Source organism: Panthera pardus, unplaced genomic scaffold (assembly GCF_024362965.1).
Source record: "Panthera pardus isolate Hobbes unplaced genomic scaffold, ASM2436296v1 HiC_scaffold_17, whole genome shotgun sequence".
NCBI classification, from domain to species: Eukaryota; Metazoa; Chordata; class Mammalia; order Carnivora; family Felidae; genus Panthera; species Panthera pardus.
In genome coordinates this window covers 25,580,094-25,603,708 of record NW_026526732.1, presented here as the reverse complement: position 1 = coordinate 25,603,708, position 23,615 = coordinate 25,580,094, and the positions used below count along the sequence as shown (strand labels likewise).

Below are 23,615 nucleotides of genomic sequence, written 5' to 3'. Positions count from 1 at the left end.
AAAAGGCATTGAAATCCAAGAGGCACAGAGAACTCCCTTCAGACGTAACTTGAATCGATCTTCTGCACGACATATCATAGTGAAACTGGCAAAATACAAGGATAAAGAGAAAATTCTGAAAGCAGCAAGGGATAAACGTGCCCTCACATATAAAGGGAGACCTATAAGACTCGTGACTGATCTCTCCTTTGAAACTTGGCAGGCCAGAAAGGCTTGGCACGATATCTACAGTGTGCTAAACAGAAAAAATATGCAGCCGAGAATCCTTTATCCAGCAAGTCTGTCATTTAGAATAGAAGGAGAGATAAAGGTCTTCCCAAACAAACAAAAACTGAAGGAATTTGTCACCACGAAACCAGCCCTACAAGAGATCCTAAGGGGGATCCTGTGAGACAAAGTACCAGAGACATCACTACAAGCATAAAACATACAGACATCACAATGACTCTAAACCCATATCTTTCTATAATAACACTGAATGTAAATGGATTAAATGCGCCAACTAAAAGACATAGGGTATCAGAATGGATAAAAAAACAAGACCCATCTATTTGCTGTCTACAAGAGACTCATTTTAGATCTGAGGACACCTTTAGATTGAGAGTGAGGGGATGGAGAACTATTTATCATGCTCCTGGAAGCCAAAAGAAAGCTGGAGTAGCCATACTTATATCAGACAAACTAGACTTTAAATTAAAGGCTGTAACAAGAGATGAAGAAGGGCATTATATAATAATCACAGGGTCTATCCACCAGGAAGAGCTAACTATTATAAATGTCTATGCGCCAAATACCCGAGCCCCCAGATATATAAAACAATTACTCATAAACATAAGCAACCTTATTGATAAGAATGTGGTCATTGCAGGGGACTTTAACACCCCACTTACAGAAATGGATAGATCATCTAGACACACAGTCAATAAAGAAACAAGGGCCCTGAATGATACATTGGATCAGATGGACTTGACAGATATATTTAGAACTCTGCATCCCAAAGCAACAGAATATACTTTCTTCTCGAGTGCACATGGAACATTCTCCAAGATAGATCATATACTGGGTCACAAAACAGCCCTTCATAAGTTTACAAGAATTGAAATTATACCATGCATACTTTCAGACCACAATGCTATGAAGCTTGAAATCAACCACAGGAAAAAGTCTGGAAAACCTCCAAAAGCATGGAGGTTAAAGAACACCCTACTAAAGAATGAGTGGGTCAACCAGGCAATTAGAGAAGAAATTAAAACATATATGGAAACAAACGCAAATGAAAATACAACAATCCAAACGCTTTGGGATGCAGCGAAGGCAGTCCTGAGAGGAAAATACATTGCAATCCAGGCCTATCTCAAGAAACAAGAAAAATCCCAAATACAAAATCTAACAGCACACCTAAAGGAAATAGAAGCAGAACAGCAAAGGCAGCCTAAACCCAGCAGAAGAAGAGAAATAATAAAGATCAGAGCAGAAATAAACAATATAGAATCTAAAAAAACTGTAGAGCAGATCAACGAAACCAAGAGTTGGTTTTTTGAAAAAAATTAACAAAATTGACAAACCTCTAGCCAGGCTTCTCAAAAAGAAAAGGGAGATGACCCAAATAGATAAAATCATGAATGAAAATGGAATGATTACAACCAATCCCTCAGAGATACAAACAATTATCAGGGAATACTATGAAAAATTATATGCCAGCAAATTGGACAACCTGGAAGAAATGGACAAATTTCTAAACACCCACACTCTTCCAAAACTCAATCAGGAGGAAATAGAAAGCTTGAAGAGACCCATAACCAGCGAAGAAATTGAATCGGTTATCAAAAATCTCCCAACAAATAAGAGTCCAGGACCAGATGGCTTCCCAGGGGAGTTCTACCAGACATTTAAAGCAGAGATAATACCTATCCTTCTCAAGCTATTCCAAGAGATAGAAGGGAAGGAAAACTTCCAGACTCATTCTATGAAGCCAGTATTACTTTGATTCCTAAACCAGACAGAGACCCAGTAAAAAAAGAGAACTACAGGCCAATATCCCTGATGAATATGGATGCAAAAATTCTTAATAAGATACTAGCAAATCGAATTCAACAGCATATAAAAAGAATTATTCACCATGATCAAGTGGGATTCATTCCTGGGATGCAGGGCTGGTTCAACATTCGCAAATCGATCAACGTGATACATCACATTAACAAAAAAAAAGAGAAGAACCATATGATCCTGTCAATCGATGCAGAAAAGGCCTTTGACAAAATCCAGCACCCTTTCTTAATAAAAACCCTTGAGAAAGTCGGGATAGAAGGAACATACTTAAAGATCATAAAGGCCATTTATGAAAAGCCCACAGCTAACATCATCCTCAACGGGGAAAAACTGAGAGCTTTTTCCCTGAGATCAGGAACACGACAGGGATGCCCACTGTCACCGCTGCTGTTTAATATAGTGCTGGAAGTTCTAGCATCAGCAGTCAGACAACAAAAGGAAATCAAAGGCATCAAAATTGGCAAAGATGAAGTCAAGCTTTCGCTTTTTGCAGATGACATGATATTATACATGGAAAATCCGATAGACTCCACCAAAAGTCTGCTAGAACTGATACATGAATTCAGCAAAGTTGCAGGATACAAAATCAATGTGCAGAAATCAGTTGCATTCTTATACACTAACAATGAAGCAACAGAAAGACAAATGAAGAAACTGATCCCATTCACAATTGCACCAGGAAGCATAAAATACCTAGGAATAAATCTAACCAAAGATGTAAAAGATCAGTATGCTGAAAACTATAGAAAGCTTATGCAGGTAATTGAAGAAGATATAAAGAAATGGAAAGACATTCCCTGCTCATGGATTGGAAGAATAAATATTGTCAAAATGTCAATACTACCCAAAGCTATCTACACATTCAATGCAATCCCAATCAAAATTGCACCAGCATTCTTCTCGAAACTAGAACAAGCAATCCTAAAATTCATATGGAACCACAAAAGGCCCCGAATAGCCAAAGTAATTTTGAAGAAGAAGACCAAAGCAGGAGGCATCACAATCCCAGACTTTAGCCTCTACTACAAAGCTGTCATTATCAAGACAGCATGGTATTGGCATAAAAACAGACACATAGACCAATGGAATAGAATAGAAACCCCAGAACTAGACCCACAAACGTATGGCCAACTCATCTTTGACAAAGCAGGAAAGAACATCCAATGGAAAAAAGACAGTCTCTTTCACAAATGGTGCTGGGAGAACTGGACAGCAACATGTAGAAGGTTGAAACTAGACCACTTTCTCACACCATTCACAAAAATAAACTCAAAATGGATAAAGGACCTGAATGTGAGACAGGAAACCATCAAAACCTTAGAGGAGAAAGCAGGAAAAGACCTCTCTGACCTCAGCCGTAGCAATCTCTCACTCGGCACATCCCCAAAGGCAAGGGAATTAAAAGCAAAAATGAATTACTGGGACCTTATGAAGATAAAAAGCTTCTGCACAGCAAAGGAAACAACCAACAAAACTAAAAGGCAACCAACGGAATGGGAAAAGATATTTGCAAATGACACATCGGACAAAGGGCTAGTATCCAAAATCTATAAAGAGCTCACCAAACTCCACACCCGAAAAACAAATAACCCAGTGAAGAAATGGGCAGAAAACATGAATAGACACTTCTCTAAAGAAGACATCCGGATGGCCAACAGGCACATGAAAAGATGCTCAACGTCGCTCCTTATCAGGGAAATACAAATCAAAACCACACTCAGATACCACCTCACGCCAGTCAGAGTGGCCAAAATGAAGAAATCAGGAGACTATAGATGCTGGAGAGGATGTGGAGAAACAGGAACCCTCTTGCACTGTTGGTGGGAATGCAAATTGGTGCAGCCGCTCTGGAAAGCAGTGTGGAGGTTCCTCAGAAAATTAAAAATAGACCTACCCTATGACCCAGCAATAGCACTGCTAGGAATTTATCCAAGGGATACAGGAGTACTGATGCATAGGGGCACCTGTACCCCAATGTTTATAGCGGCACTCTCAACAATAGCCAAATTATGGAAAGAGCCTAAATGTCCATCAACTGATGAATGGATAAAGAAATTGTGGTTTATATACACAATGGAATACTACATGACAATGAGAAAAAATGAAATATGGCCTTTTGTAGCAACATGGATGGAACTGGAGAGTGTGATGCTAAGTGAAATAAGCCATACAGAGAAAGACAGATACCATATGGTTTCACTCTTATGTGGATCCTGAGAAACATAACAGAAACCCATGGGGGAGGGGAAGGAAAAAAAAAAAAAAAAAGAGGTTAGAGTGGGAGAGAGCCAAAGCATTAGAGACTGTTAAAAACTGAGAACAAACTGAGGGTTGATGGGGGGTGGGAGGGAGGGCAGGGTGGGTGATGGGTATTGAGGAGGGCACCTTTTGGGATGAGCACTGGGTGTTGTATGGAAACCAATTTGACAGTAAATTTCATATATTAAAAAAATAAATAAATAAATAAAAAAAAATAAATCCTCTATTGATATTCTAAAAAAAAAAAAAAAAAAGAAAATACAAACTAGTATTTAGTGACTGAAAGCATATTAATTGTTGTCCTGGGAAAATTTAAATTTTTAATTTTGAGGTGCTAGGCCTAACTGAATAATATGCGTACTTTGTTACGGCTGGGGCTCATATTCTCATTAGGAGACCATTGGCAGAGTGACATGGTTAATAAATAATCAAGGCTTAGGTAAGAAGAAGTAGTGTCCAAAGATCAAAAGGCTCTGGGCAAGGTGACTCATGCTAATTTCTTCATTTGATAAATCCGGTGTAAAATCACACTCATTCTGTATATTGAAATGAGGCAGGCAAAAGTACCTCTCAAACATTCAGGCCTTTGTGTTAAGCAATTTACTTCTTTTCCTGAGATTGTTTAATTTCAAGACTGCCTTGCCCTTTACTACCATCAAGTCTTTATTGAGCTAACATCGTTGACATCAATATATTAAATATATAGTTGACAATAGGATGTTGGTCTCTTCCTACCCAGAGGATCTAATACACCTGTTCACTTACTCACTTGTGATTAAATATACCTACTAAGGGGAGAGACATTTTTTTGCTGAAGTGCTAAGAAAAAGAATAGTGTTTTTTCCTGGAATAAAAAAATTTCTTGGGGCACCTGGGTGGCTCAGTCGGTTAAGTATCCGACTTCAGCTCAGGTCATGATCTCGCAGTCCATGGGTTCGAGCCCAGGTCGGCTCTGTGCTGACAGCTCAGAGCCTGGAGCCTGCTTCAGATTCTGTGTTTCTCTAGCTCTCTGCCCCTCCCCCACTCAAGCCCTGTCTCTCAAAACTGAATAAATGTTAAAAAAAAAAATTGCTTACAATTTTCCCGAGAAGGGAATTTCGTAGGATGGCTTTTCTAATTTGGTTGGCCTGTCTCCTTTATCTTTAGACATCAAATGGCATAATTTCTAAGATCTCCTTTCAAAGTAAATGCTCAATCTCATTGACTCTATGCTTTGTTAGACATCCCATTACACCAGTAAGTGGATACAACCCAGAGTTGGCTATAGGGTATTCTGTGGGTTCGCTAGGGCTGCCGTAACAAAATTCCGCAGGCTGGGTGGCTTGAAAAGGAGAAATTTATTTTCTCACGGTTCTGGAGGCTAGAAGTCTGACATCAAAGTATCAGCAGATTTTGTTACTTCCCAGGCCTCTCTGCTGGACTTGTAGATGACTGCTTTCTTGCTTTGTGTTCACATGGTTGTCTCTGTGCTTGCAAATCTCCTGTGTTTCTGTCCCTGCATCCAAATCTCCTCTTCTTTTTTTTTTTTTTTAATTTTTTTTTTCAACGTTTTTTATTTATTTTTGGGACAGAGAGAGACAGAGCATGAACGGGGGAGGGGCAGAGAGAGAGAGGGAGACACAGAATCGGAAACAGGCTCCAGGCTCCGAGCCATCAGCCCAGAGCCCGACGCGGGGCTCGAACTCACGGACCGCGAGATCGTGACCTGGCTGAAGTCGGACGCTTAACCGACTGCGCCACCCAGGCGCCCCACAAATCTCCTCTTCTTATAAAGACACCAGTCATATGGAACTAAAGCCTACCATAAAGACTTTATTCCTAACTTAATAATCTCTCTAAAGCCCTTGTCCTCAATTATCACATGAATTTTGGGAGGAGGACAGGAACCAGCACATAACAGAGATAAGAGAAAGTATGACCATGAAAGGAAGAACGTGAACTGATGTCCTTAGGTTCTGATGTTACAAGAAGGGTTCTCAGAATGACATGTGGAAAACCATTTCATGAGTCAAAACGATGAAACACTGAATATACTTCCTGGCAGATTTCATTGCTAGATACTGACTCTCGGAATTATCTTGATTATATTATCTCATTGTGGCTTTATGAGATGATTTTTTGAGGGCTCTTCTCAGTCAATGAATATAAATGAAAGGAAAAGAGTGAAGAGACAAAGGGAAGAATCGAGTGACTTCAATTTGTACCCAGCTGGATCCACTTGTTGAACTGATTATTTTCTATCGCTACTACATTATTTGCCCTTCCTCATTTCCTCTTATGAGTTTACCCACATGTACACATCAAATGATGGTGTGAAATACCCAGGACGTTCCAACAATGAAATCAATTCATAACTGTTAATGATAGACACAGGTGGGTGTGAACTATAGTATATCACTATTTTAGTTATTTTATAATGTAATATATGCCCTGAACTTTTTACTGCTAATTCTGTACCTGTGCTCATACAGGATTTTTATAACATGGAATGTTGATTATCTCTTATTGTGATAAACCAATAAAAAAGGAAAAATAGGCAAAAATCAAGGTCATTTGCTCCCAAAATATAATAAGCTTACAAACCCAGTTGCAACCTGTCTTGATGGTGAACTAATGGAAAGTGTTTGGGATGGAAGGGACCTTCATGGACACAACATCCCAAAATGTAAACGCAGCCACCTTCCTATATACACAGATTATTTATCTGGATAAATTAGATTTTAAGCCTTTTGTTTACTTTTTTTCTATGAAAAAAACACTATCTTCCACTTCTAATTATTTAAAATCAGAGTAAATTGAGTCATATCCTGTGCAACTTCATGTATGAAACAAAAATAAAAAAATATTTTGATGGGTGTTTATAGACTAAGTTATCTCATTTAGAATATACTTTAGTTTAGGATCTTTTCTCTTCTTTTTGTTTCTTTTCTCTTTCCTTTTCTTTTCTTTTTAACTTTGAAGGGAGGAATGTGGAATAGGATTTATAATAATGTATTCCTAAACATGAAAAAAAGAAAATATTTCCTTTTCAGTAATTCAAAAGAACTCAAAGAATGTACAAATTATAGATAAAATGAACTGTCGTGTGGGTGGTTGACTTAACAAATGAATAGACTTTTAGCATGGACACAATTCTTCCAAATAACAATTTCTTGCATAAATCTATCATTAAGGAAATTTTTGACCAAAATAATGATAGAATTTATAGCAATAACAATAAAAACATGTGTAAGTTTTTGTCTTTCATTTGCTTTGAAAAAGCCCAATGTCCTTTACAAATCAGTGTTCTAAATCTACATAATTGTTGGGATTAATCTACAGTAGGTATTAGTCTTCATTTTATAAGCTGTAAAGACTTCTGTGCTGAGAGGAGGCTTGCCTGAGATCATATAGGAAGTCCATTGAACTAAAGGGATTTAGGATCTGGGGCTTCTAAACAAGGGCATACTACTCTTTAAATAATGTGTTTCTCAGCACATGCAACTTGCATCTTAACTAAAAATGTGTTTAGTTCTGAAGTTTTTATTTACTGAAGTAACTAACAAAATGGAAAACATATAATGGCTCATTTACAGAACGTTTTATATCCTGTAATTAAGACTCTATGAATCAAATTGTATAGTGTTAGCTCTATTTCTTTTAGCAGATATCATTGGAAATGAGGCACCTTGCATCTGCTACTGACTTTGACTTGGGAGCAACTATGTTCACCTTTTGCTTATATAATAATCTTATTGGATAAAAATTATTGATACTCTCATGCAGAGTGAGTATAGACATTTAGCAAGAATAGCACACAATCATGTTATTTTCACATGCACGTGTTCTATTGTGATTCAGTAGTCAGTGAACATAATTGTCACCTACTTAAGGATATGCTTGAAAATATATAGTTTCAAATTACTCAAGTCATTTTAGCAGCCTGCTTAATTTCCCATACTTCATTAAGTTTTGTCACTTTGGCAGTTATGTTAAATCATGAGCAAACTCGAATACCTGCCAGGTCAGACCAGTACATAAATGTCTGAGTTAGATCTGGGAGAAGGACCAGGCAAGGGTGGGCCTGCGCTGAGCTGAAGAGATCATGCATCCCTTATCAGAAGTCCAATTCAATTTTTGGTTAAATACTTTGTCAGCCAAACCAAGTACATGTTTATGAGGGCAGGAACTTGACTATGGATTTTCATCTGGCAACTCCCACAGTGAGCGCTTGGTATGCTGTGAGTGGCACAGCTCCAGGACATTGCTATTCCAGTGACCTGAAAAGTTTAAACCGTTGTTACTAAGTGCCTAGCTTTAAGTTTAAATTGGAAAAAAAACTGTATCATACATGTAGAAAAGTCATTAATGTAGTTAAAACAAATCAGTTGTTAAAGAATTGCTTCAGATAAAAATCTCACGTGGTTGGTGTAATCCATATGAATTGAATGGGCACAGAAGAGTGATTTAAGAAAAATAAGTCAGAAAACACAAGTGTAAATCATAATTTCTCACCATTTCTATGAACTAAAGTTCCCTTTTTTTGCTTATTCTACCAAGCTATGAATGTGCATCGGTGACTCTGAAAATTGGCTGTTTCCTGGATTTTAGCTTAAATGTCTCATAGATCCAGAATCAATAATGGTACTAATTTCCACAATGGCTGAAATGCTTCCCAAGACTGTATATTACTATGAAGTCTATATCAAGCGTCAAGATCTCTCCAAGGAAATAGAGAGTCTTTAGTATTTTTGCAGATCAGGAAAGAAAAAAAATACATCATTCAATTGTACAAATGAGAAAACATAAATAAAGGGAGGCTAAGGTAGCTCTCCAGAATCACGCAATAAACACAAATTAGAAGTGCAGACTTTTGTCTCACAGTCCTTTGAATCACTTACCTATTACTTTTTTTTAAGTTTTCATTTAAACCCCAGTTAGTTAACATACAGTGTGATATTAATTTCCGGTGTACAACACTATATATAACACCCAGTGCTCATCACAAGTGCACTCCTTAATTACCATCACCTATTTAACCTATTCCCCCCATCTACCTCCCCTCTGGTAAGCATCAGTTTGTTCTTCTACAGTTGAGTCTGTTTCTTGGTTTGATTTTTCTCTTTTTTCCCCCTGTGATCATTTGTTGCATTTCTTAAATTCCACAAATGGATTAAAGACCTAAACATGAGACAGGAAACCATTAAAATCCTGGAGGAGAACACAGGCAGTAACCTCTTTGACATTGACTTTAGCAACTTTTTACTAGATATGTCCCCTGAGGCAGGGGAAACAAAAGCAAAAAACCAAACTATTGGGATTTCATCAAAATAAAAAGCACAGCGAAGAAAACAAACAGCAAAACTAAAAGGCAACCTACGGAGGGGAGAAGATATTTGCAAATGACGTATCTGGTAAAGGGTTAGTATCCAAAATCTATGAAGAACTTATAAAACTCAACACCCTCAAGACAAATTATCCAATTAAAAAATGGGCAGAAGACATGAATAGATATTTTTCCAAAGAAGACATACAAATAGCCAACAGGCACATGAAAAGATGCCCAACATCACTTACCGTTAGGGAAATACAAATCAAAACTAGAATGAGATATCACCTCACACTTGTCAGGATGTCTAAAATCAACAACACAAGAAACAACAAGTGGTAGCAAGGATGTGGAGAAATGGGAGCTCTATTACACGGTTGGTGGGAATGCAAACTGGTGCAGCCACTGTGGAAAACAGTATGGAGGTTCCTCAAAAAGTTAAAAACAGAACTACCCTGTGATCCAGCAACTATACTACTGGGTATTAATCTAAAGAATACAAAAATGCTAATTCAAAGGAATACCTGAGCCTTGATGTTTATAAAAACATTATGTAAACTGACCCATTCCTAATTTGTCTTTTGTAAGTAAATCCTTGTGGAAGTTTATAGTATACACATTAAAAAAAAAAAAAAGGACACATTTTGTTAAAGGAGGGGTATCTATTACATAAACATGAATTAAAGGAATCAGGAATGGTCCCAAGGAAGAGAAACCCTTTGACCTTACATCTGACACTCCATTTAGGCCACTCCTCACCCTCTTAGTCACTAACACCTCAAGCCAAGCTTTTCTCCTGCAGGAATGCCCTCCTCACCTTAACTGAGGCCCCATACCAGGCTGCCCTTCTATGGGGACATCCTTCTTATGTACTTGGACTCTGACCTCCCATGCCAGGTCGCTCTCCACATAAATATCCTTCCCACCTTCTTGGACTCTGACAACCTGCTCTAGCCATCGCAGCTACCCTCCTCCAGCACCCCTTCCCTTCCTAAAAGGAAAGGAAGGAAAGAGAAATAGAACTATGAAGAAGAAGGGGAAAAGAAAATGAAAAAAAAAGATGCTGCAATAAAAATTTTAAAATACTAGTTCTGATAATTGATAATACTAGTATTTTATCCGCCAGCTACAAATGCACGGAAGTTTGACTTTGGACTCAGAATCTTTCAAACATTTGTTCAGGTGTTTCAGCCGCAGATTGAACATTTGGAAAGCTGAAGACCAAATGCATATTTCATTTTATTTTGTGGTATCTCGGAAACTGGGAATCACACTCATTTAATTTTGTTAGATAGTGTTATGTTTAATCAGCATAAATGTAGTAGTCATACTGGGGTGCCTGGGTGGTTCAGTTGGTCAAGACTCAAACTCTTGATTTTGGCTCAGGTCGTGATCTCACTGGTTCCTGAGTTCGAGCCCTGCATCAGGCTCTAGGGCTGACAACAAGGAACCTGCTTGGGATTCTCTCTTCCCCACCCCCCACCCCTCCCCTGCTCATATTCTTTCTTTCCGTCTCTCTCTCTCTCTCTCAAAACAAACAAATAAACCTAAAAAAAATAGTACTACTAGGAATATTCCATCTGGACTTTTACTTATATTAACCTATAAGTTATAGGTTAATAACTTATAATAACTTCATGTATAGGTAAGGATTGTGTCTGTAATTTGAAATAAAAATCATATGCTTTATATGTTAATATTCTATTAATGAGTTGTGTTTAAATGTCTATTTAATATATCCACAATTACTGACGATTGTGAAAGCTAATAATTTATGTATAAATATTACTGAGAATTCTCAAACAAATACAACATGTTTTGACAATATCATAAAGCGTATTTATACTGGGAGACTTTCTATCCTTTTTGAGATTATATGTATATATATATATATATATATATAATTATATATATATATATATATATACCTTTATATCCATAAATGTCAATAAAGTTTGAGTAATAATCTAAGCTATAATAAGAGAGATTATATTATGCCATAATCTAAACGTTTTGCTGATGTTTATAGCATCCAACAGAATAAGTTTAACTACAATTTAAAAATTATATTTAAAGTTTCTTTATTTAATTCCACTAAGGAGACCTAAATAAGGTCACTAGGCCTGGGAGGAAAATGTTAAGTAGATCTTCTTCAAATCTTGAAAGAAAAATGTAAACTTTGACCCTTCAAAAATATAAGAAAGAAAAACTGAAAAGTATGGTAGCACTCAGAATAGATCAATGTTGATTGAGACATAATAAAGCATATACATATAGTTTAAAGGTTTTAGAAATGGAAATGTTAGAGAAAACAAGGCATCACCCATATATGCGACTCTTCCAAGGCCCTTAGGTAAACGCATCATCTTGTACCAAAAATCCTTATTATATACTGCAAGAGCAATCTAAGTGAGAAATTATTTTTCCCAAGCCATAACGTTCAAAATTGGTTGCTGCTTAAAATTTCACTTTTTAAATAAAAATTCAGATTATAATAGTCATCTTGGCTTCACTCTTCATTTAGCAAAAATGTGTATCAGTAGGAGCACCTCTAGGCTATACTTTTGTTTGAAAAGAAATCTCTTTCAAAACACACACAGATATCTATAATTTCTCACATCCCAGACTTGCCCTTGATCCAATATGTGTTTATTAGCACAGGAAAAATTAAATTAGATCAGTTTGGCTGAAGTTCACTAAATAATCGGTTTCCAAATTGTGTAAATGCAGGTATCCTCCAAAGATTTATGGAACTTTCTAGTTCTAACCCTCTTCCGGAGCGTTATAATTTTTGTAGAGCGTGTTGTTCTATGTTGTCACTCAAGTTTCACGAGAATCATAGTGAGGTTATCGAATCGGGGTAATGCTGATTCAATAACCTCATTTTCCTTAGTACTTTAAGAGGTGCTTTTTTTTTTCTTTTTTAATTGCATTTGATTTCTCTGAACCTTTGCCAATTTCTCTTGGGTTTCCTGAATATATTAAGATGTTTAAAACATTAAACTATGGTGTCTGAAACCTAACAAATGAGAAACTCATACTGGCTTCCTATAATAAATACACTCTAGATGCATATAAGTGTTTAGGTTGGATATCCTAGCAAAAATTTAAATGATAAATCACTTTAATATTAATTATTTTCTAAAATCATCATCATGTATTTTTTTTGCAAATCATTCAGCAATCGCATCCTTGAATCATTAATTTTGTAAAGTGCTGGGCACTTAATGAGTCACATAAAATTTATTCAAATTCTTTCTATATGTTATCTAATTTATTCATCACGACTCTCTGAAGTTAGTACTATTAATATCAGTATTTTACAAAAAAGGAAGTTGATGCTTATTGAGGCTATTTTGTACCCCCTCCCCATATGCTAGAATATATAGATCTGGTTTGGAATTTACAATCTCATTCCAAAGCTCAGGCCTTTATTCATATGCTACTCAGAATAGAGTTGGAGGAATCAATAAAATATATCATATTATGGTTTACATAATGGTGACTCTTAACTATAAACAATAACATTTTACATACAGGAAATCCCCAGTAAAGGCAGACACTATGTGGCTTACAATGAAAGTACAATAATGGAAAGTATAGTAATGGAAAGTATAGTTGGGCAAGGTGGGTGATTGTAGCACAGGATGAATCTTAGAAACTTTTGTATAAGTGTGGGGCACCTATGTGCCTCAGTAGGTTAAGCACCCAACTTTGGTTCAGATCATGATCTCACTGTTTGTGGGTCGGAGCCCCGGTTCAGACTCTGTGCTGACAGCTCAGAGCCCGGAGCTTGCTTCGGATTCTGTCTCCTTCTCTCTCTGCACCCCCGCCCCCCCCCCCCCACTCATTCTTTCTCTCTCTCTCTCTCTCAAAAATAAATAAACATTTTAAAACAGAAACTTTTGTATAAGTTATATAGCTATTGATTTCTATATTTTACTGTTGTCTTAGGATGCCCTCAGAAACTCAAAATGAGGGTAGAAGTAATAAGGTTCCAAACATGAGTTCTGAAACCCAGCGTATCTGGATGCAAATCCTGACTCTTTCACTTTCCATTCACCTTTGTCAAATTACTTCTACTTAACTATTTGTGTCTCAAATAGTTAAATGAGGATAAAAGTACCTATCCCATAGGATTTCTTTCAGGAATAAATAAAATTAATATATACAGATTACTGGGGGTGATTCCTGATGATGAACTTGTCTATAAATAGAAGCTACTATTCAGTGTAGAGGAATATATATTTTAGTAGCTGATCTGTGGGGAGTCTTCTGTTATAGGTCACATATCCTCTCAAGGAAATGGCTAGTATATGTGCCTACACAATACAACAAAATCCCCTCACCAGGAACTTATCTAGATTTCTGCAAGTGATAGAATATAACACTTAATTGAACAAGCATGTGATTAAATTTTCTCAGACAAACTCATCTTGGAGATCTTGAAGAGAGTTACTTAGGGTTTTCTGGTTAGTGTATCAGTTTTATTCCAGTTCAGTTTAAGAAGACAAGATGAGTTCCCATATTCAATGACTGATCAGTATCTTCATTTGCGGTGGGAATGAAGAAGAAGAAGAAGAAGAAGAAGAAGAAGAAGAAGAAGAAGAAGAAGAAGAAGAAGAAGAAGAAGAAGGAGGAGGAGGAGGAGGAGGAGAAGGAGAAGGAGAAAGAAAAAATTCTCACCAGTTTGTCCTCTATGGTTACTGGAGAGAGAAAAAGTCCTTTTAGCATAAGGATGACATGGTGAGAAAAAATATGAGGAGGTAACCGTTTGGAACTTAGTGGTAGGTTCTGAATTTACTCTAAGGTCTATGTGCAGTGAGATCTTCAGGCAGGGTCATCTAGCTTTTCTTAAATACAGGGAAAGATGTTCTTATCACCACAAAAAAAACATCTGAACACAAAGCCTCAGGGCTCTATGCTCTTCAGTAAAATGAACACATGTAAATTCAGCTGGCTCATTTCTTCATCTCTAGATGTTTTCTTTGCACACTGCTATCAGTGTTGTTGCCAGATTATTAAGGCCCAAGAAAGAAAGGGCACGTGTAAATTTCTTGAAAGAAAAGGATGGGTTGATTGTACAAGTGGTTCATATATTTGATTTTATCCAGTAAAAGGCTGAGATTGTACAACTGGGTAAAGGTTGTGCTGTGAAGTCCAGTGAAGGGGTGTGACTAAGTTCATTTAAGACCTTATCAGGCCAGAAGGAAATAGTTTGAGTATAAGCTAAGTCTAATCAGGACCAGAAACTTGAGATCACAAAAGGGAAACTAACATTTTTTTTTAATATGAAATTTATTGTCAAATTGGTTTCCATACAACATGCAGAAGAATGAAACTAGACCACTTTCTTACACCATTCACAAAAATAAACTCAAAAAGGGAAACTAACATTTCTAGGCCAGGATGAATTTGGGGTGCTGAGTAAAAGAGTACTTAATGCAGGTATTTAATTAATTATATTTTGGCCTTTTCTTTTTTTCTAATAGAAACACTTAAGCTTTATTTATTTTTGAAAACTATGTTAGCCCTATCCCACCAGCCCCATATATAATATTTTCATTTTCATTGACTTCTAAATCTTTTCAAGTTTTCATTAGGGTTAATCAGTTGGCTATTGCTATTTGGTAAACGTTCTAAAATCTTCAAAAAATTGTCCTCTTTCTTTTTTTTTTAATTTTTTTAATGCTTTTATTTATTTTTGAGACAGAGACAGAGCATGAGCAGGGGAGGGGCAGAAAGAGAGGGAGACACAGAATCCGAAGCAGGCTCCAGGCTCCGAGCTGTCAGCACAGAGCCCGACGTGGGGCTCGAGCTCATAGACTGCTAGATCATGACCTGAGCCGAAGCCGGACTCTTTACCGACTGAGCCACCCAGGCTTGTGGCTCTTTCTAAGGCTTGTGTTGCCATTGTTGTTGTTTTTCAGTGTATCAATGCTGATGATTTTCATTTCTTCTCTTGTTGAAGATTCTGGTCTGTACGATACAGGACTTGCCACATGTCCTAGTAGCTTGGCAGTTTTCATAAATGCTCTACATGAGCTGGAGAAGAATGCTAATTTTATAAGTTCTATATATGTCTATTCACAGTTACTTAATTCTGTTATCAAAACTATATTGTTACCTATTGCTGCAAACATAGATTACTGGAAGAAGAGTGTTAAATAATCTCACTAAAGTTTTAAATGAGTTAAATTTTCTTTATATTTTATCAATTTTGCCTCATGTGTTTTGAACCTAGGTCATTCCCTCAAATGGGTTGAGAACTTTTTAGCTCCTGATGAATCCATTCTTTACATTACGTGTTGAGATTCAATCCCCCTGCTGATGCCCCATTAACAACCATATCAGCTGTCTTTTGTTTAGTGTTTCCTAACTGTATAATATGTTTCATTCTTTTACTTTAAAACTTATTGTAATGTTAGTTTGTGTGTTTATTTAAGTCATCTCTACACCCAATAATCTCTACACTCGAGTTTACAACCCCGAGATCAAGAGTTTCTCACTCTTCTGACTGTGTCATCCAGGCCCCTCGAAACTTACAAAGTTATTAGGAGGAACTATTATAAATACCATGGAGCAGGGTTTCCCACTTTTAATTCCAACCTACCTTCAAGTATTGGTAATTGATTTGTCAACTTACTTTTATTGATTACTGATATATTTTGAACTATTTTTATGTTATGTGTTTACATACACTTTTGGTCATTTTACTTCACTTCCTGCCATCCTGGGATTATTTTTAACTATTACGGCTGTGGTTATTATTGTTATTGTTATTATTCCATTTTCTTCAACCAACTTTGGTTTGGAAGTTATAATATTACAATTTAAACAACATTAATTTAAGGTTTAAATTCACATACTTCTTGAATAATACAAGGATTAAAGAACACTTGAATTATAATCTCATTTCCTCACATTATAAATGCTAATCTTGTGCAGGATTTTAATTTGTCTTTTTCTTTGTCTCATAAATTAAGCATTGTTATTTTGTATATACTAAATTTTTGTTTAGGTTACCCAAATATATGCAATATCTTTTCTCACTATTCCTTCTAGATGCTCAGATCTTCCTTTTAGGATTATTTTCTTTGTTTCTAGATTATGTCTTTTAGAATTTCTGTTTACTAAGATCCATAATTGGTAAGATTCTTGTTTCTTGTACACATTTTTTTTTAATTTCAATTCCAGTGTACTTTACATACAGGGTTATATTAGTTTCAGGTGTACAAGGTAGTATTGCAACGATTCTATACATTACTCAGTGTTTATCACGTAAATGTACTCTTAATCCCCCTCCCCAATTTCACCCATCCCCCACCCACTTCTCTGATAACCATCAGTTTGTTCTCTATAATTAAGAGTTTCTTTCTTGGTTTGTCTCCTTTTTTCCCCCTTTGTTTGCTTGTTTTGTTTCTTAAATTCCACATATGAAGAAATCATATGGTATTTGTCGTATTTGTCTTTGACTGACTTATTAGGCTTAGCATTATACCCTCTAGGTCCAACTATGTTGCTACAAATGGCAAGATTTCATTATTTTTATGGCTGAATAATATACCATTATATATATATAATGCATTATATATATGCATTATATATACTGGAAGAAGAGTGATGTATATATATGCACATATATATATGCATAACACACTTTCTCCATTCATCTATTTGGGATATTTGTATAATTTGGCTATTGTAAATAATGCTGCAATAAAAATAGGGTTGCACATATCCTTTTGAATTAGCATTTTCATATTCTTTGGGTAAATATCCAGTGTGTGATTACTGGATCGTATGGTAATTCTACTTTAATTTTTTGAGGAACCTCCACATTACCTGTTTGCCTTCTGTGTCTTCTTTGGAGAAATGTCTGTTCATGTCTTCTGCCCATGTTTTAATTGGATTACTTGGGGTGTTTTGGTTTGAGTTTTATAAGCTCTTTATGTATTTTGAATACTAACCCTTTATCGGATAGGTCATTTGCTGTGTATCTTATATGTAAATATTCATTTACTTTTTAGTTTCTGGGAAACTCTTTTCTTAAAGTATTCTTCCTCTCTCCCATTATCTTCATCCTCTTCCTTGATGTCTGATTAGATATATTCCACACCTTTTCATTCTCTTCTCCGTGGCTTTTAATCTTTACTGTGTTTCTGTTTGATGAACTTTGTATAATTTCTGTTGGCCTTTCTTCCACTTCACAAATTATCAATTTTATTCATCAAATTTTTTTGTTTCATATTACTTAATTTTTTAAAAATATTTATTTGTTTTTGAGAAAGAGAGAGGGAGAGAGACAAAGTGTGAGTGGGGAAGAGAGGGAGGGAGACACAGAATCTGAAACAGGCTGCAGGCCCCGAGCTGTCAGCACAGAGCCTGATGGGGGCTCAAACTCACTAACCACAAGACCATGACCTGAACCAAAGTCGGATGCTTAACCGACTGAGCCACTCAGGCGCCCCTAATAACACTTTTAATTATGTAACATTACTTTTAATGACATGACATTAATTTTACTTAATTCCTTTTGATGTTTATATTTTTACTCGTGGAATTCTGTTTGGGTTCGTGAGTACTAGAATTAACAGGCTGATTGTGGCATATGCATGCAACAAATTAATACAGGCTAATAAAAGTGAGTGCATTATAACTGAACACAAAAGGATTTCAAAAGTAATTTTGAAGAAAGTAAGACAGCAACCAAATGAATAAAGTGCAACTTTATGTATGTATAATTCAGATATAAACAAAATGAAATATGATAGTGTTTAAGACAAGTAAGTAAAATTAAGGAATATTTTTTCTATAAATCAAGGCAGTCATAACTATGGTTCAGAGGGAAGGATCTTGATTGGCAAGTATCACAAGGATCCTCTAAGGTCTAGAAATATTCTCTTTCTTAAAAATTGTGTGGTGGTTACATAGATATGGACATACATATTTTTTTATAATCTTACACACAAATACTGTTTCATTCTTTTTTTGAATCCATCTGGCTTTGTTTGATCGGGTCCTCTTTCTCACTTGTGGTCTAGATTCACTCATTTGAAAAAAAAAAAAAGTTTAATTGTACTTCCTCCAAAATCTGTATGCAGTAGACGGAATATCTAAACTCCTTGGTTATCTAATTCAACCGTGTGTTCTTTTTGCTTACTCTTCCTCGTGTTGACATATGTCTTTCTGTATTGGGAGTTCACATCCAGCTGAGTTTTATCTCTTTGCATCATATGAAATCTGAGTGGCTATGAATCCTTACAAGAGTGCCTTAGGGCTTACTGGCACAGGACGAACTTGAGTTAGTTTGATAACTTAATTTCTTTCTTAATTTTTAACTTATACTTGCAAGAAATATAAAATCAAATTCCATTGGTGTGAAGACAGGCCCAAATGGTAAACTTTTAGGGGAGAGTTTATTTTATTTTATTTTCCCACCCACAGTCCTCTTTAAGACAGAAGTTTCTTGTCACGTCTCCTTTCCAGAAGGTGAACTTTTCCTAGTGCATCTCTGTATTGAAGTTGAAGTCCTCTAAATGTCCTAACTTATTCAGGTGGTCAGTTTCATTTCACCACGCTTGAGTCCTCATGTCTTGACTTTATTCTCTGGCTTCGTTTTAACAATCAAGATTCTAGATTATTTGGAACAGGATGGATTATGGCAGCTTTAATGTAGCTGCCTAACTGGGCACCCTAAAACCTTTTAATTTTCCAATAAAAATTTAGACGATTTAATTTCTTTTTTTTTTAATTCGAAAACTATGCTTGTTTTTATTTTAACCAGAATTTCCAGGTATTTTGTAAAAGGAAGACACTGAAACAAAATAAATAAAATAGAAACATAAATAGAAGGAAAAATGATATTAAAGGTCCCTTTTCAGGTCTAAATCTGCCCATTGAAAGCCATGAGCCATGCGTTAGGACACAACTTCAGGATTACCACAGGATATACTCTGGAGTCTCAATACAGGTTAAATATATGGTAAAGTTGCAATCTTAGTATCAACAAGGTGCAGATAGATGTTAAAGAGCACCTACCTCATCATGCCATGTCGTGGAGTGGAGCTTCGCACTTAGTGTATAAAAGTTTTACCATAACGTTCACTTTTTAAATTGTGATATTAAGGATTCTGTAATTTTCAGGGCACCTGGGTGGCTCAGTTGGTTAAGCGTCCAACTCTTGATTTCAGCTCAGGTAATGGTCTCAGAGTTGTGAGATTGAGTGTGGAGTCTGCTTCAGATTCTCTCTCCCTCTCTCTCTGCCCCTTCCTGCCTGTTGTCTCCCTCCAAAAAAAAAAAAAAAAAAAAACTGTAATTTTCTACATAATGTTACTGTTAGATTTCCATAAGTTACCTCTTGGAGGTAACTTTTATTTTCCAACTTCTGTTTTCTAAAAAAAAAATATATATATATATATATACAACTCCACTATCTTCAAGTCCACATGAGATATGTTTTAAAAAACTTTTTTTTTTAACGTTTATTTATTTTTGAGACAGAGAGAGACAGAGCATGAGCAGGGGAGGGTCAGAGAGAGAGGGAGACACAGAATCCGAAACGGGCTCCAGGCTCTGAGCTGTCAGCACAGAGCCCGACGCGGGGCTTGAACTCACGGACCGTGAGATCGTGACCTGAGCTGAAGTCTGCCGCTTAACCGACTGAGCCACCCAGGTGCCCCAAGATATGTTTTATACCATACACATGTCATATATATATGTGTATATGTATATATATGTATATATGTATATTATACATATAATATTTGTGTATTGATAACTTTGAAACAGCACATGTTTATAGATACTAAGATTAAACTAATTTCTAATTCTGTGCCTTAACTCCTATTAATAAAAATATTATTTTCAATGCAGCAGTGTATTGGCTCCTTTTGGTTGAAGATGCTGAATTACCTGGAGGGAAAACAACCCTGGTTGAGATAAAGCTAAAGAAGTATGTAGCTCTTACACTGTAGCGTCCTGGTTGTTAGCTTGGCCACAAAAATTGGTTGCTGAAGGGTGAGAGATAAACGGGTGGTTTTTATCAGGCCAGGGATCGTAAGGAACAGAAAACATATTTCAATGTTGATCACAGGTGGCAGGAGCTCTAACATCTAGCAAGTCACAGATGCACAGTTGTGTCTTCAGTGCCTTGCTACATATCTGATTTGCCCAGCACACTTTTGAAAAATACAGACTCTACTCTGGGACTTCAGTAGAGCAGCTCTTGGATAGGGCAGAAGAATCCGTTTATTCGTGACTCTCACGGTGAGCTGGACATGCAGACTAGTTAGGGAATCACCTCTCTGCCTATTGGAACTTGTCAGGTGCCAAAGATCCCAGAACTCATTGGTCCCCATGATTCCAACATAGTAGGCTGACTGCGCTGTATTTCGGAACCCTTGAGAAGATTAACAGGCCCTGGGAGTCATGAGCGCATCGCTCCCCAAGCGCCCAAGGGACAGCAATTCACTCCCTCTTCTCTATTGCCATGGTCTGCTGCGTCTGCTGTTGTTACATCCCGCATGACAGTGGCCTTGTTTTACAGTCACGTGTGTACCTCTTATTCTCCTGCGTTGGCTGAACTTCTATACAATCGAGGTCTTGTTAGACATTGAGTCTCCCGTAAGAATTCAAAAAATGACTTCCTGAACGGAATCAAATTTTAATTAATTATTGCCATTTCCCTAGTTATCCTCACCCCATCTCCCGCCGGGATATGTCCTGTCGGTGCAAAATATGTAGTTGCTATCTTCTTTTTGGGAGTTACATCCCTCCCTATTTTCTACTGCTTCTGCAAGCTTGGTGGAGTGGCACTGTATTTTTTTAGTCCACGTTGACAGCATACAATATAATGGTTCATTTAGGATGGGTTTTTATGGGGCCTGTCAAGATTTAGCTGTGTTTTGCATAGTAAACGTAATATTAAATGACAAAATGTATCATAGAAGATACTTCGCAACCATCAAGGTGGAAGCAGTGAATGTGTAGAAGATTACTATGCATTACAAATGGTGAAGCAGCTAAGATAATAAATAAAGTATAATTGAAATTCAAGGGGCTTTGAATATTAGTGATGTAACAACTCTCTGATCTACAGTCTGTGTTACACTGTGTGATCTACAGTATGTGCTGTAGGAAGGTTGGCTGCTTTTCTTGTGTGTTGGTCTCTTTGCACAGCAGGTGATGTGCCGAACTTAATAACCTGCTGCTTGGTTTTTTTTATTTAAAAAAATAAGATGGGAGCTAAGTCACAACTGCTTTGGGCAAGTCTTATAAAAATGTTTGTGTTTAGAAGTGAGCTAATTTGATTAGAGAACCATGAAATGTGCTCAACAGTGTAATGGAACATCAACTAAATCTAAACTGGCAAAAACCCAGGACTTTGAAAATTAATGAATATTCAATATTGACATGCTCTGAAAATAGCTGTCTTAAATATGAGGAAAAAGGAAGGCAGGAGGGAAACGGAGAGAGGGAGAGAAAGAGATTCTATAGACTTCAGACATTTTTATTTCTGTCAAATAATATTGTTACAAAAGAATCACATAATTCAGTCACCATAAAAATTTATAATTGTGTGAGGTCAGGGGCAATGTTTTATTAATTTAGTTTTGTGTTTCCCGACCCACAAAATCCATATCTCATGTGTTTTACCCAGCACTGTTTCAAACATTTGGTAAATTTTTTGCCAAATGATGAATGAAAAACTCTATCAGCATGGATTTCATATTTATTGGATGCAGAGCAGGGAAATTGATTTTATGACAAAAGAAGAAATGGCAGCTACTTTAAAAAAGTAAAATGAATATATCTATAAAACCAGTTGCCAAAAACATGAGAATAAGTAGACAGTTAGAGTATACGTGACCTACTGGAGGTCAAATACTGATCTGGGACATCAAAATGTTACAAATACAAAGAAAATTTCCCCCATTCATCTTATTAAAAAAAAAAAAAAGAATAACATCTCCTAAAACCTCAAAAACATCTCCTCAAAAGGAAATATGAAGAAGAGAGTAAGAAAAATCTAGCATTTAAATCTATAACACTGTTTAACCAGTACTCCAGTGACAGCATTGTCCATTCAGTTGCCCAGACAAGACATAAGACTTTTATGTACAACGCAGTTAATTTATGCTCTGGCTTACTTTCAAGCAGCACAGGAATCTTGCCATAGCTCAGTCCCTGGCGAGACACCGATTCTTAAACTCTTCTTTATTTTTACATGGCAAACCAGATTGAGCAGCAGCAGGATTGTTTAGGTAAAAGATGAGGTATGGCAGAGTAGTAGCAGGACAGAGATATGGTAATGGATATGCTATTCAAGTGGCCTAAGTAAAACAAGTCTTTAACTCAACAAATATGTATTAGTTTCTTTCGGATATACAACAGTGTGCTAAGCCTGGTGATTTACAAAAGTGAATCAGAGGCTGGCCCTGCCCTTCAGGCTCCTAGACTGCTGTGGAGGTAATAATTCACAGGCATAAATAGTGAAGAGGGAAGGGATTTCTGTCAGGGAAATTATCTCTTTGGTAGAACAGATTCATTCTTTATGTGGAAGAGATTCAAATCCATATTTCTTATCCTGTGTTCTCAATTGACCATGAGTTTGGTTCTATACTGCCAAATGCTATCTGGGCATTTTCAACTTTATGTACCAAAATGACCCATTATCTTTTTCCTTATTCCCACATATTTCGCTTTAGCTAGATATTTAGCATTTTTACCTTCCTTGTCCTCACCAAAAGCGATCAGTTTCTAAAGAACTCAGGTTTGCTGTCATGAAATGTTTTGTTTATCTCTAGGTTGACTATATGCCTCCATTTTATGGGACTAATCCTGGTAGGCATTAATTACCTTAGGTATTAATACAACTTTTATCACTTCTAAAGGTGTCTTTCTTTGGATGGTAAATCATATGATCACACTCCGTATCTCTCCTCTCATGTTCCTTATTCAAGTCTCCATAATTAAAAGATTCTATGCATCCATTTTT

At 36.5% G+C, this 23,615-nt stretch overlaps 1 long non-coding RNA gene across 1 annotated transcript in view; it reads left to right on the top strand.

The window, feature by feature from the left end:
- Positions 1 to 23,615, top strand: part of LOC109249826 (uncharacterized) — a 62,894-nt gene that overhangs the window by 5,666 nt on the left and 33,613 nt on the right. Inside the window, exon 2 of the long non-coding RNA XR_002072774.2 lies at positions 20,492 to 20,570. This is a non-coding gene — a long non-coding RNA (uncharacterized LOC109249826). The remainder of the gene's footprint in view (positions 1 to 20,491; positions 20,571 to 23,615) is intronic.